Here is a 15,365-nt window from a genome sequence, read left to right as displayed (position 1 = left end):
TTCCAGGCCATAGAGCCCAAGCACCGATCTCATTAATCAGACACTGCCCAGCCCCCACTGAACGCTGTCCCTCCATCACCACATCTGCACCCCTCACCTGGTTCCCACCCCAAGCAGGACCTTATGTTGTGTGGAGCATCCCAGCTCTCCTGGCCACATTCCATCCCAGCTCACTGCCAGAGCCTGGCATCCTGAGAACTCCTGGATTGGGAGTTTGGCACCAGCCACAGCCTCAGTGTGTTCTCAACCTTGTCCTCACACCAAACCCCAAACACTGCCCTGCACGAGCTCCAGGAAGGAAGGGATCCTATCCCAGAGCAAAGCAGGACAGCAGTGACAGCAGGACCGTGGGTACAGCATCTTGCTGAAGGTGCTGTGTGGTCCAGCCAGAGCGATTCTGACCCCAGCACACACAGTGAGGGGATGAAAAGCTGGGACAGATTTGTCACCACCCTGAATTTGTGGGCTGGTGACATGAGGTGTCCTGAGCACAGAAATGTCCTTGGGAGGTGACAGCCAGGCCCTGGCTCAGAGTAAGCTTGGGGAAGGGGAGTTCTTGTTCTCATCCCACTCCCAGCAAAACTTCCAGCTGAGAGAGCAGAGCACAGAGACCTGGCAAAGTCAATAATGTTATTTGGGAGCATCCATTTAAAAAGAATCCCCACTGTTTCGAACACCTCTGATGATTTAGGATCTTTACATTGGCCATGTGATCCATATGACCGGCAGAGCAGCTGTGGCTGCCCCTGGATCCCTGGCAGTGCCCAAGGCCAGGCTGGACACTGGGGCTTGGAGCAGCCTGGGATGGTGGAAGGTGTCCCTGCCCAGGGCAGGGGTGGGGCTGGATGGGCTTTAAGGTCCCTCCCCACCCAAACCATCCCACAGTTCTGTGATACTCATTTCACCAATCAGCTGCAGGGTCTGTGTGTCTCTAGAGACCAAGCAGGGAGCACCAACGTGCTGAGGATTTTCACGCTCACGCACAACAAACCAATCAGAAATCCACCATCTGTGGGTGCTTCTTGGTAATTTTAGAAAACCATAAAAAAAAAAAAAAAAAAAGCCAGGATGAAATCTTCAGCTTATAAAAGTTAAATCCCTGTTTCTGCAGCACCCAAGCAGCTCAGAATCTGGGTCTTGGCTGCTCCTGTGAACCCTTTTAAAATTCTTTTTTTGTACAAGCACTGGAATATTGAAGCACTACAAAGATCATGAGGCTTTCATCCTGCTCTGGCACAGCAGAGGCTCCACGTGGGTCTGAGCAGGTGAGGCAGGGTAGAGTGTGACAGCCCTGCCCTGGCACAGGCAGAAGGAACAGGCAGAGCTTTGGAGAGTTCCAGATCTGGGATTATTCACATGGACCACCCACTCCATGGCCACAAAGGATCCCAGAAAGCCACTTTGCCTTTCCTCTCTTCAAACTCACTCTGTCCTTTGGCTCTCGCAGCATCCTGGGGCAAAGCCCTCCACAAGTGATGGATGCGTGGTGAGCTTCCAGCCTCACCTGTTCCCTGAGTGCCACCAGGGTTAGAAATGTCACCAGTTCCTCAGTGCTTCCCTGCCCTGCCCTGGACACCTCTGGTCAAAAGGTCTCCAAAAGTGTAAAACCTCTTTGTGGGTCCTTCCCCACTCCAGCCCTCTAATCACCCTGGCTGCCCTTCTCAGCAGCTTTTCCTTTACTCCAGCATCTTTTCCAAGGCAAGACAATGAGAAATCCATGGATTATTCAAACCCTGGACATAGCATAAGGCTTATTATATCCATATTAAAAACCCTTCTCTCTTAGTGGCATAAAATCTTTGCACATTCAAAACAAATTGATTCCTTGTTAGCATTAAAAAGTGATCTTGGCTTGCAAGGCACAAAGTGGCTGTAAAATTCCTGTGCACACGGGCTGACATTTCCAAAGGGAGCAGGATAAAATCAGCCTCGTGCTCCAGCCAAAGAGAACAGGGAAGGCTTTACTGAAGAATTTCAATGCTTGAAGTGCCCAAGTCCCAATAAGTTCAACCTGGAAACTCCAATCAGATACAACAGCATGGAATGGTTTGGGTGGGAAAGGACTGTAGGGACATCCGTGGACAGCAGGGACAAAGGAACTCTGCTGACCTGAGATATTCTAGAAACACGTGGTTTTATTGCAAGGGTCGTGGGTAAAGAGGGCTGCTTTCAGCCACCAGCCTCGGCTGAAGGGAAGCCCCAAAGAGAGAGGGGGAATGAGGTAAGGGAGGTAAGAAGAGTGCTGGGGTCAGGGCGGGAGGAGAGAGGGAGGGAGAAGAAGCAGAGGGAGAGAGTGGGCAAGAGAAGGGACAAAGAGGCAAGAGAGGCAAGAGCGCAGGGAAAAGAGCAGGGAAAAAGGAGAGCAGCAAGAGGGGAAGGAGCAAGAGGTAAGAGGAGAAGATAAGAGCTAAGAGTGTAAGAGGTAAGAAGTAAGAGAGTAAGAGGTCAGAGGGTAAGAGAGTGAGGACCTTGTTCCAACACATTATATCTCCTTTTGTGTTGAATATTTTAATTTACAGTGACCAACCAGCAAAAGATACAAAACCTACAAATTTTGCATGCAGCATATGAGAACTGCTAAATTACCATATCATCCTGTATTCTAAACTCTAAAGACTACTCTTCTTATCTACTTTTTCCTTGATGCCTTGGCAAGGTGGAGGTGGGCTGCATTTTTGGGTCCTTTTGTTTTCTGTCCTTCAACCTATCTCCAGTTAATCTCCGTCTTCCTGCCTGCCATGCCTACATCTCAAAGCTGGCCTTCATTTCTATTGCACTCACAGATTTTATATCTCCAGGATTTCTTACCACACAATCATATCCATAAGCCCTTCCTGCCCCATCTTTCCCAACAAAGGACCTTAAAGCCCATCCAGTCCCACCCCTGCCATGGGCAGGGTCACCTTCCACTGTCTCAGGCTGCTCCAACAGCTTCCCTGGGCACCCTGTGCCAGGGCCTGCCCACCCTGCCAGGGAACAATTCCTGCCCAATATCCCATCCAGCCCTGCCCTCTGGCACTGGGAAGCCGTTCCCTGTGTCCTGTCCCTCCAGCCCTCGTCCCCAGTCCCTCTCCAGCTCTCCTGGAGCCCCTTTAGGCCCTGGAAGGGGCTCTGAGCTCTCTCTTCTCCAGGCTGAGTAATCTCAATCTCTCAGCCTTTCCTAATAGGAAAAGTGCTTCAGCCCTCTGATCATCTCTGTGATGATTGATGATTGATTATGATCAAACTTTGTGACCTGTAACATCAAATCACAGCCCCTGGACCTCTCCCAGTGCATCAGAACTAGACACTGAGGCCCAGCAAACGTGTCTGCATCATTCCTACAGCCAGGCTTTCCCTTTCACTTCATGTCTTTCCGTATGGATGAGCTTTTTTAAGCCTAACCTTAAGAAATCAACTTCAGAAGAACAAGTCTCCATAGGAAAGCTGGGAAGCTGCTAAGAAACTAATTAAAGGAACAAGCACAAAACAACCACTTCAGCAGTACCAGCCTCTAAGAGGAGCAGAAAATGAGGGAAAGAAAATGCAGCCCTGCAACATGAAAAGAAATAAAACTAATTTAAAATTTAAAAACTTTTTATTTATTTATTTTTGATTTTTTTTCCCCAGTTGCTTTGTGCTTACCCTGGTTTCTCTGCACACAACAGCCCTGGGCCACAGCTCAGCCACTGCCACCTCATACCCAGGGAATTCTGTGCAAAGCTGGATTTTGCAGCTCATTTGGATCCCCCAGCAGGGCCAGGAGCAGTGTCCAGGGCAAGGTGTGTGCTTTCAGGGAGGATGTTCCTCCTCTGGGCATGCAGTCATGGAATCTGGTTGGAAAAGCCCTCTAAGACCACCAGCTCCAGTCATTCCAGGGATGGAGCTGTGGCCTGAGCACTGTCCTGCAGCTCCGGCGTGTGCCAGGGCTGGCAGGGGCTGGGGACACAGGTGACAACAGCTTGTCCCTGCAGCAGCATTCCTGCCTGGAATCATTGCACAGCCTACCAGAGAATTGTTTCTCTGACCTCCTCAAAAGCAGACACAACAAAACTCACTGGATTTAGCTCTCTTTCACACCTGGTCAGGAGGGAAATGCCAACTCTGTCCTCTGACCCAGGTGCCCCAGGCCCACCCCCACCTTGTCTCAGCAGCCACCTCCTGCCCCTCAAACATGGATTTCAAGCTCCAGCTGCTGACACCCACCCCCTGCCTGACCAAAGGGGCTCTGCACTCTGGTGTCTCAGTGCTTGAGCCACTCCAGTGTCCTGCAGCTCCAAGGTGGGATCTGAGCAGGGGCTGCTGTGGCCTGGGTGGGATGGGACCCACAGCTCTGGGCAGGAGAGATCCTGCCCCCCACAGCCCCTGCCTCTGCACGGTGCTGCTGTGAGCTGCTCCTGCAGTGTGGAGCCAGAATCACAGAATCATGGAATCATTCAGGTTGGAAAAGAGCTCCAGGGTCACCGAGTGCAATCTGTGGCTGATCCCACCTTGGCCCCAGCCCAGAGCACAGAGCGCCAGGTCCAGGACATCTCCAGCGATGGGCACTCCAAACCTCCCTGGACAGCCCCTGCCAAGGCCTTTCCATGCAGAAACTCCTCCCCATGTCCACCCTGAGCCTCCCCTGGCCCAGCCTGAGGCCGTTCCCTCTCCTCCTGTCCCTGTCCCCAGGGAGCAGAGCCCGACCCCCCCGGCTGTCCCCTCCTGGCAGGGAGTTGTGGAGTTCCCAGCAGGGATCCCAGGGCCCTCCTCCAGCTCCCAGTGCCACATTACTGGGATCACTGGGCGCCCCTGACTTCATCCAGGGAAACTGAGAGACCCAAACCAGCAGCACAACCCAGTATGACTCAGTAAAACCAGTATGACCCAGTGAAACCCACTATGACCCAGTACAACCCAGCACAATCCTGAATAACCCAGTACAACCCCCTATGACCCAGCACGATCCAGCACAACCCAGTAAAACCCATGTAACCCAGTACAACCCTGCACAACCCAGTATAACCCCATATAACCCAGTGTGACCCAGCACCAGCCAGCATGACTCAGCAGAACCCAGTATGACCCAGTACAACCCAGTATGACCCAGTACAACCCAGTATGACCCAGCACAACCCAGCAGTCAGTCTGCTCCCAGAGCAGTGCCTGTGGCAGAGCCATGTGTGCAGGTCTGCCAGCAGCTGTCACCAGCAGCAGCCCTGCACAGGGTGGCCCAGGTGTCCCCAGAACCCCAGGAGCAGCAGCTGGCGGTGCCAGGGCAGCCCCTTGGGGTCCAGCTCTGCTCTCTGGCAAGCACAGGCTGCCTGGGGTAGGAAGTGTTCCCAGGCACTTCCAGCCTGAGCCCGGCCCTCAGGAGCTGCAGGGAGATGGGAAAGGTGGAGCATTAAGAGCCCTGGATGTGGCTCTGTGCTGAAGCACTCTGGAACACTCAGGCTGCTGTTCACAGAGGGGCTTTCCCGGGAGGGGGCCTGCAGCAGGCAGCTCCAGAGGATGGAGTCATCACCCTCCCTCCACTTTGTCTGGGAGAACTCCCCTGGCCCAAACCCCCCAGAAACACCTGGAATGGATGTTGCAGAACCCAGTGGGGGGGAATTCCTGCAGGAAACGTGGCCAAGCATGGGAAAGGAGAGAAGCAAGCAGTGGCTGCTTGGAGGGCTGGGCAGACCTGAGTGTCACTGCCTGTATGTGTCCCCTGGAGCAGGACAAGCCCCTGGCTGAGGGAGATGTGATGTGACCATCTTCATCATCAGGAGACGTGGAGCTCCCTGCAGCTGAGAGAATTCTCCTTGCTGGTGGGGACAGATCATCCATGGCAAGAAACAGGGAACAGGGAAAGTGAGGCTCAGAGTCACCAAGGACACAGACACCGAACAGCTCAGCACAGCAGGACACAGGACCTGGCACCCTTGGGTGGACCACAGGTCTGTGGGTGCTGTCCCTGCTGGGATGGAGGTTCTGTAGGATTTGAGACCGTTACGACTAAAATCAGACTGTCCTGCCCAGCTGCCAGAGCTTTGTGTCATTTCAGACATGAAGCCACCACCTCTGCACCCTCCCTGCAGACGGGGACACACAGCCCAGCCCAGCTGCTGGGGCACAGGGGCAGCAGGAGCACAGCTCAGAGAGTCTGGGATTCAGCCTTGTCCTGGCTGTCCTGGAAGCCCCAAGGAAAACCATCCAGTGTCTAAAATCTGCCCCAGGCAGCGCTGGCAGCCTCAGGAAAGCATCCTGGGCCAAAGAAGAGGGGCTGGCTCCTATTCCCACGGGATCACCATCCCACCAGCCTGGGCTGCACAAGCACTTCCCTGCTTTGGCCATGGTCCCCAGCTCTCTGGGGTGGGCAGAGGTCCTGGAATGTCTTCTCCCTCCAGCTGAGCCACCATTTCTGGCCTCTTCAGGGGAATGACATTTCCCTCCCTTCCCAGGAAGCCTCAGGGTACAGCTCCCTCCAGCTGCCACAGACAGGCCAGGATCCAGCCCATGGCTTTGGGTCTCAGGGAGACTGGCAGTCACTCCTTGGTGCAGGAGTAGGGATGGAGCTCAGCCCTGCCTCTGCCACCCTGCCTTGGATGTTCCTGCATGAGCCTTGAGCCAAGAATCAGCTTCACAGAGAGAAGAATAAAGTAAAAACTTCATTTTCCATGTCCAACACAGCAGATCCAGCTCTTCCTGCTCCTCACATCCGTGAGTCTGGCATGGTACATCCAAAACCAGCAACTGCTCACAGGAAGTGCATCTTCTAGCCAATGTCAGCTCAAGACACAGTGCTGGGACTGAACTCCAAGATTAATCCCCCTGGGTGGTCTTCTGCAAGTCCCGAAGGAAACTGGCCCACACTGCACTAAAAGCAGGATTAGAATACTGCTCCAGTGGAAATCTGCCCCAAGGGAGTTCAGAGAAAGGCACAAGACTGAGACCAGTTGTGAAGAAGAGCCCAAGATGATGTCAGGAGCCAGGACAAATGGTGTGAAGTAGATACCTGACCTGACTGTCTCCTGAAGAAAAGCTAAAAGGTGACCTGATAACAGCCCTTGAGCAATCTCAAAGGAGGAAACCAGTGGACACTCAAAGTCTCTTTAATCCAGCAAAGAAGATGGCAAAGCAAGACCCAGGTTCCAGCCAGGGAATTAATTTCAGGGAAAGTCACAGTGGTCAACCATGCTCACAAAGGCTGGGGGAGAGCAGCAGCTGCTGCATAAGCTGGTGCCTTCCAAGCCATTGTCCAAACTCCAGCCTGCATTCCTGCACCAAATCCCTGTGGCTGTGCCTGCTGAGCCCCGTTCCTGGCCCTGTTCCTGAGCCTTGTCAATGGGAACCAGGCAGCTCTGCCCTCCCAGACAGAGTTTGCTGATGCACAGCCCTGGCACAGAGGCAGGGAAGGCTCTGGGCCTGCCTTTGGAAGAGTTTTCCCATTCTCCCATGGCACAGAATCACAGAATGGTTTGGGTCGGGAAGGACCTTAAAGTCCATCCAGTGCCACCCCTGCCATGGGCAGGGACACCTTCCACTGTCCCAGGCTGCTCCAGCCTGGCCTTGGGCACTGCCAGGGATCCAGGGGCAGCCCACAGCTGCTCTGGGCACCCTGTGCCTCCCAGGGAACAATTCCTTCCCAATATCCCATCCCTCCCTGCCCTCTGGCAGTTCAAATCCATCGCCTCTCCTCCTGTTGCTCCACTGAGACACTCCTCTGCTGCCCCCCTGCTCCATCCCTGTTCCAACAGGGCCCCTCAGGAGCAGTGAGAGGACCCAGCACCTGCAGCTCCCTCCTCAGAGCTCCCTGCTCTGAGTCCTCCAGGGGATGCCACAGCCATGTTTTTATTCCAGCCACTGCCTGACACTCCAAAACTGCCCCCTTCCAGCTGGGACTCCCAATATTCACAATCCTCATTCCTATCAGCAGTGCTTGGGCAGGCAGCAGAGCCCAGAACTGCTCACAGCTCCTTCTGGAGTGACAGGTCAAGAGCCCTGCTCAGGCTCGATGCCTTCTGCACTCCCAGGTTTCCAGGATTTTGGTGGAATTGCAGTGCAGCCAGCGGCAGAGTGACCCCGGGGATGTGCAGCCCGTGGATCAAAGGAGCCCTGCACCACGTTCCGAGCACACAGAGCACCACTGCCCATGGCCAGCTTTGCCCCGGGCCGTTTGAGCCGAGCACGATCCCTCTGTGCCGGCGTTTCCAGCCTCTCCCGGGGCTCCATCACCCGCGGAGCTGGTGACACCTTTCAGCTTGGTGCCACCCGCGCTGCCACCGCGCTCGCTAATGAAGCTGTTAATGAGAGCCCGCCCTGCCGAGCGCATCCCGCTCCGCACAGCCCCCGGGCAGTCTCTGCTCCCTGTGACAGCTTCCAAACGCATCCCGACACAAAGAGTCCCTGAGAATCTGCTCCAAATGGTTTAGCAATCTCCACCTTGCCCGGCCTCTTCATTCTGCGATTCCAGAGGAGGGGCTTTGGCAGCGCCTTTAGAAGGGGACACACGGAGGGAGCACATCTCTTTTGGTAGAGTTCCCCAAACAAACACACACCTCAACACAACTTGCTTCATTTTCCTGGTTTGCTGAACATCAGTTCCAAAATGGATCCCGTGGCTGCGTTTGTATTGGTGCCTGCTTGGGAAGCAGAGAGAGAGAGACGCTCCCGCGTTTGCAAAGCAGCTGAGATCACATTTCCATGGGAAAACTTCAGAGTTATTTTTGTTCTTCCTTGGGAAATCTGGGGCGGGGAGAAGAGGGGCTAACACTGGAATCTCCCAAAGAATACAAATGCTGGGTTTTCAGCGTCTCTTCTGAGCAGTAATCCCGTTTTCTTAGCAGGATTAATGCTTGATAATCCTGGAGTTGTTTGCCGTGGGCTCAGCTCTTTGCTCAGCCCTTGAGTCTGGCAGGGTCAGAGAGGCAGTGCCATGAGGTGTCCCTGCAGCAGCACCCGTCTCTGCATCCCAGAGCTCCTCTTCTCCACTTCTCCCACATCTGCTGCCCAGGAGGGGCCCATTCCTGCTGGGAGCAGCCAGCACACACCTGGGCTCCAGCCCCACTGAGCTGCGGACTCCCTGCTTCCCTCTCCCACAGAATTCCTGGGAGGAGGCTCCAGTTCTAGAGCTGGACCAAAGCAGCAGAGCCCAGCGGGCTCAGGGGGTGACAGCCCTGTTTGGATCCCCAGCGCAGCTCCCAGTTTCACGGGCACACTTCTGTCCTCCCACCCCCAGGAATCACTCAGGAAATTTGAGTCTTGGCTTCAGCAGCGGCTTCCCCGGAGGAGCTCAAAGCTCCTCTGCAGGAATGTCCCCTGGGACCTCGTGCCACCACCCTGGTTTGTCATGGAGCAACTCTGTGCTTGGAACCAGCTGGGACACAGCTGCCTTGGGCCCAGCACATCCCAGTTCTCCGTGCATTCCCTGCTCCCCCAGGGCAGGAGTTGGCACCAGGCTCTCACTGCTGCCCCGGGCCACCCAGGGTACCCAGCAAGAGCAGCAGCCCCTTTTCCTGCCCCAGCCGAGGGGGATGTCCCCAGCAGGAAAAGTTCATCCCCTTCCCCTGAGCTCAGCCAAGTGACAGGGCAGGTAAAACACACCTGGGGCTGAGGAACCACCCTGGCTCCCTCCTGGATGAGCAGGGAAAGGGGATCCTGTGGGTTTCTCCATGGCCAGGGCTCTGCAGGGTTGGAGGACATGAAGGTCCAGGACTGGCCATGGCCAGCTCAGATTCCCAGAGTGGGGAAGCTCCAGGACATAACCAGAGAGGATCCCTGTGCCTGGAGAGGGAAGGTGAATTCACAGCTCAGCAGAACACAACAGCATCCAACTGACTGGAGCACATCTTCTGTTTGTCAAAATAAAATGTAGATGCTTAATAATTAATCAGCTCATATGCAAAATAGGTATCATAGCAGAAGGGGGGAGGGGGGGACACATTGTTCCTTTAGAATAAATATTTAACATGATACAGAACAGCATGAATTTTTAAAGACAAGTTTTTGTAACTGCTGAGGCTCCGTTAAAGAAGCAGAACATCTTCAAGCAGCAGTGCCAACTTCTCCAGTGGGCACAGCCATTTCCACACAGGGTCTGCAGAGAAGGAGGAGGAGGAAGGACAGGGGAGAGAGCCTGGGCCCCAGGAATAGCAGATTTTCAACCCTGCTCCTCCTACGGTCACAGCAAAGCAGCTCTGAAAGCACATCTCCAGCTGGAGGGGTGGCTGCATAGGAAAGGGCTTAGCCTGCCCTGGTGGATCTGTGAAGAAATCCAAGGAATTCCTGCTGATTTCAGGCTTTTCAGGATTTCAGTGAGAGCAAAGGCTCAAGGAGCAGAGATGCTCCAGCCATTTCTGCTTTCTGGGATGTGAGGAAGGTTTGTGCTCTTCCCTGTGTGGGGCTGGTGGGTGCAGCACCCAGGGCCTGAGACCCCGCCTACACCCACCCACGCTCTCACCTTTCCCTCTCCCCACTCCCTCCAGTGCCTGTGCACCATCAGCTGCTCCAGGCCCTGCCTGCAGCATCGGGAATGACTCAGAAAGGGATTTATCCTGCAGGGAATGCAGCCTGCTCCAGCCCAGCTCAGTCCCCGCAGCTCTCCAGCCCCAGCCCTCTCAGCACCAAAGCCAGCTGAGCCTTTGCCAGCCCTGGGCTGCTTCAGGCTCACCCAGCACCTCCCACTGGGATTCTGCTGAGGTATCCAGCAGCTGCTGGGATCTCCAGCCAGCCCAGCAGTTCCCACTGGGATGTGTTGCAGGCAGCAGCTGCTGGGATGCCAGCTCCCAGAGGAATTCCAGGTATCCCTGCTGACTGCTGGATGCCCCCAGGACCCTGTTCCACAGATGGTTCCAGCCGCCCCAGCTCAGCTCTCCTGCCTGGGCACCTCCCCAGGCAGGGCAGCCCTGGGCCATCCCTCTGTGGAGGGACAGCACCACGGGGCAGGGAGAGGACAGGATCACCCCGACAGCTCCATCCCCACCCTCCCAAGGGCTCTGGGCTGTTTAGGGAGCTTTGGGAATGGGAACTGAAAGAGGAGCCAATCTGACCCTTCAGCTTTCTGCCTGTCCCACCAAGCCAGGGACACTGAGGGCATTTCCACTGGTGGGAGCACCAGGAGGTGACACTGTCTGAAGGGTCACCTTGGGGCAGAGGGGCCCGGGAAGTGCATCACCAGCTCTGGGTATGGGAGGGAGGGACAGGAAGGACAAAGCGCCCCTGCTGGGGGAGGGGCATGGAGAGGGGCTGGGCACAGACAGGGCACTGCAGGACGGTCCTGCAGGAAGGGCACGGAGTTGGGTGGGTTGAGCTTTGGGAAATCTCCTTTCTCCAGTTTTCTGTTCACTGCCAGAAGCCAAAGAGCTTTGGATCCCACTCCCAGCCCAGATTCAGCACTTTGGGCAGTGTGGGGTGGTGGCAGGATTGTCCCTTCCTTACTGCTGAGGTGAAGGAGTAAAAGCCACTGTGAGTGTTTCCACAACTGTCCCTGCTCCCAGAGAGTCCAGGATGTCCCCCCAGGAGATGGGCCACAGGAAAGCTATTACACTGTGCTTGATATATACCTCCCATAAATCCAGGGCCCATAAATTAGGATAACCTTCTGCTTTAAGAGCTCTGTGAGTCTGCAAAGACATCCCAAAGTCAGGCACATCCTCGCTGGAGACACAGGAACTCTCCTCACTTCCTTTGTGAGCCTGGGCCTGGGACAAGGGACAAGCATGGCCCAGCCCAGGGGGGCAGAGGAGCTGTGCCAACAGCTCAGGGTCTGGGGAAAATCCCAATTTCTGTCCTCAGAAGGAACCAGGGTTGGTGTCTGAGCTATTCCTGGTGTCCCCAGGGCCTGTCATCCCTTGGGATGCAGCTCCTCTGTCCCTGTGCCCCTGGTTTGGTCTCACTGAGTGCACAGAACAAGCTCTGAGTTCTTGCTGCCCTCTCAGAGGTCAAGGAAAGGGCCATGAAAAGGATGCAGCACCTCTCTGGAAGCACCTCACCCTACAATGACACTGCTGTGTGTCCTGGCATGAGCAGAGGAAGCACTGGGCCAGCACAGACCCTCTCCTCCTCCTCCACCAGAGCTGAGTGGTCCCTGTGGCCTCATGCCATGTCCAAACTCAGGATCCAGCCCCAGGCTGACCATCACTGCACCAAGGCTGCCTGGGCTCCCTGTGCCCTGTCCCATCCTCCCCTCCACACCACAAACACCATCCCTCGTGCCCCAGGGATGAGAGCAACACAAAGGGAAACAGACCCAAACTGGGGTTTACCCTCCTGCATCCATCTCCAGGCCGATGGCAGGAATAACATCCCTGACCACAGCCCCAGGGGAACAGGATCCACCAGCCCCCACTGCCCTGAGGCAGCTGAAAGCCCTCATGGAGCTACAGACGTTCAACTTCCACCTCAGTCCTTCCCTTCAACTTTCACCTCATTCCTTCCCACTCTTCTCTTGCCTCTCCTTGGGAATTTCTCCTGCCCAAGCAATTAGTTCTAGAATCATGGCTTTTGGGTTGGAAGGGACACCTTCCTCTATGCCAGGCTGCAGGAGTTGGGAGGTGACAGCCAAGAGCACGAGGACATTGCCATTTGTCAGCCATGATCCACTTTTTTCGTCCCTGAGAAAATCGTGCTTTCCCAGTGCCAGGATTCTGCAGGAGTTCCAAACACTGGAGAGCACAGCCAGGGCACGAGGGAGCAGATCCCCATCACCAGGGGCTGCCAGAAGCTGTCAGGGTCCAAGACAGTCCTGCCCAGATCCATGTGGGATCGACCCCTTCATATTCCCAGGCTGGGAGGAAGGGGTACCAGGGGTGCAGAGGACAGGCCCAAGAGCAGTGGGAACCACTGCATGTCCCAGCCCAGCCCTGGAGCTGGCACCCAGCCTGGCAGCATTCCCACAGACCAGCATTCAAAGCTGGGACTAAATAGGATCAGCTTCCTAACAGAAACACCCCCAAACCCAGCCTACTCATCTGCTCCGGGATGACAAATCTAATAAAGTCATCCAGGTGAGTTTGGGCTGGGCACCTTTATTCTGCCCCAATTTCAGCTGTCAGCCCCTTGTAAAACATGACACATGGCCCTGAAAATTCATCTTGGGCACCAAACTGAATTTATTCTGCTGTAAAAAAAGAAGAGACAGTGAACAGTGGCCCAGGGACCTCCACACCACTGCAAACACACCCGCACTGATCTCAGCAAACAATTTATTTGATTCCCCACCGCCGCCATCCGTCTCCGCTCCATCCATTGCCTGACCAGGCTGGCAGCAGAAGATGAGTTTTAAAGGTCACCACTTAATGATGTTAAGGAGCCATCCTCCCTCCCAGATAAAATACAGATCAATCTGTAATATTTCTGACAGGACTTTGCTCGTGGAGAAGATGCAGGGGGGGATTCTGTTCTCCGTTTTGTTTCCTATGAGCTCAGAGCCTTTGCTGACACCAGGCTGGGGCCACACCCAGCTACAAGTGACACATCCTGGGAGCAGGGAGCAGGCATGAGGGGATGGAGTTGGGATTGCTCTGCACATACAGTGCTGCTAAATCCTTGCATAATTTAATGTATAAACCTTTGTCTCTTGCCTCTCCTGTCACCTGTGGGGAATCAGAACAGTTGGAGCAGCTTTGGACCCACATTTCTACTCAATTCCCAGACTTTGGGTGTCCAGAAGGAGCTCACACCCAGCTCAGAGGTGCTGCTGCTGCAGCTGCTCCGTGCTCAGCAGCCCTGGAGCATCACCTCCCACACGGATTTGGGATGTCTGGGATGCTGAACAGGCTAAGGACAGGACAAGGGGTTGTGTGACAGCTCTGTGACCCTGCTCCAGCCTCTGCTCCAAGGAGACCCAGAGCCAAGGGGTGCTCAGGGCAGCTCTCCCACAGCCCAGCCCTGGCACTCCGGCTCTCCTGGCTCTGAAAAGGAGAGCATCCCTCTGAGTCCTCTCCTCTGGGGAGCATCACACCCCCTGTCCCACCCACCCCTCCCCTGCTCCCCGGCAGAGATTTCCCCTCCTGCTCATCCTGACAAAAAGGTAAAGACTCGGAATCCACAATCCTCAAACTGAAGCAAACGTTTCCATTCGATGCACTGAAGAGGATTTAATTTGCTTTTGGCTGTGCAGCCTCTGCCCGAGGATGGGGTTTATAATTTATTCAGCAGCCAGAGCATTTCCGAGTCTGTCAGAAGTTCCTCACAAAGAAAGCCACGAGGGGGGGAGGGGGTGCAGCAGAATTTTATTTATATTTTCATTTTGTTTAAACAAAGCAAGCGGGGTCAGCTCTGAATTTCTAAAGTGTCTGCGAGGTGTGCAGACTTTTAAAGCTCTCCTGAGAGAGCACTCACATCTTTTCTTCCACCCTGGTTTCTTCTGCTTTGCAAAGTCGATCCCTGAAACTTTGTTTTGCAAACAAACCAACACAAACCTGCCTGCCTCGCTCACCGAGCAGCCAGGCTCCAACCCCCCGTGGTTCCTTTAGCAAAAACAAAGAGCAAATTAACACCCCAGACCTCTCTTTACTCTCAAACAATTCCACAGGAAAACAATTCAGCTTTCACTAATCGAGGCCAGGAGTCTAAAGCAGTCTGGGCTGTACACAGCAAACAAAAACAAAACAAAAAGAAAAAAAAGAGGGGCCAGGTTTTTGCCTCTTTTCCCTCTGGCTGGGTTTCAGAGGAGATCCCAGAGGCTGATGCTGCTCCAGCTGAGGCTGCAAGATGCTGCACCAGAGAGGGCTGGAGAGATCCTGAGCCCCAGAGGTCTCTGTGGATGCCCCAGTAAGGGTGGGATGTGTGGCACAGCCTCCTGAACCCACTGTCCCCCATGTCCTGGCTTCCCAAAACTTCCAGAGCCACCCCGCAGGGTGCAGCCCAATCTCCACCTTCATCCTGCCCCAGCAGAGGCAAAACCAAGAGAGAGAATTTTGAGGATGCCTTAATTCAGGTGTCCCCCAAAAGGGATTTCCCAGGAGTTCCTGGCAGGGCCATGGAATTATCAGTGCAGTCTGGGACCTGTTTGCTATCAGCTGAGCTCAGTTTAAACTCCCTCAGTCACTGTCAGGGGCTCCTTGTTGAACCCAGCAGTGATGGGGGCAGGGGGGATTCTGCTCAGGTGAGAGCCCACCTGCAGAGCTGCCCCAGCCCCGGGGCCCAGCACAGGAGGGACCTGGAGCTGCTGGAGAGAGTCCAGGAGTCCACAGAGATGCTGCAAGGGCTGGAGCCCCTCTGCTCTGGAGCCAGGCTGGGAGAGCTGGGGGTGCTCACCTGGAGAGGAGAAGGCTCCAGGGAGAGCTCAGAGCCCCTTCCAGGGCCTAAAGGGGCTCCAGGAGAGCTGGAGAGGGACTGGGGACAAGGGCTGGAGGGACAGGACACAGGGAATGGCTTCCCAGTGCCAGAGGGCAGGGCTGGATGGTGAAAGGAATGAAGTG

The 15,365-nt window shown here is 55.0% G+C and overlaps 1 protein-coding gene across 1 annotated transcript in view; it reads right to left on the bottom strand.

The window, feature by feature from the left end:
• Window positions 1-15,365, bottom strand: part of RTN4R (reticulon 4 receptor) — a 78,188-nt gene that overhangs the window by 37,584 nt on the left and 25,239 nt on the right. The gene's annotated exons all lie outside the window — the stretch shown is intronic.

Source organism: Sylvia atricapilla, chromosome 17 (assembly GCF_009819655.1).
Source record: "Sylvia atricapilla isolate bSylAtr1 chromosome 17, bSylAtr1.pri, whole genome shotgun sequence".
In the NCBI taxonomy this organism is placed as follows: domain Eukaryota; kingdom Metazoa; phylum Chordata; class Aves; order Passeriformes; family Sylviidae; genus Sylvia; species Sylvia atricapilla.
The sequence above is the reverse complement of the archived record's forward strand: the minus strand, read 5'-3'. Positions and strand labels throughout refer to the sequence as shown.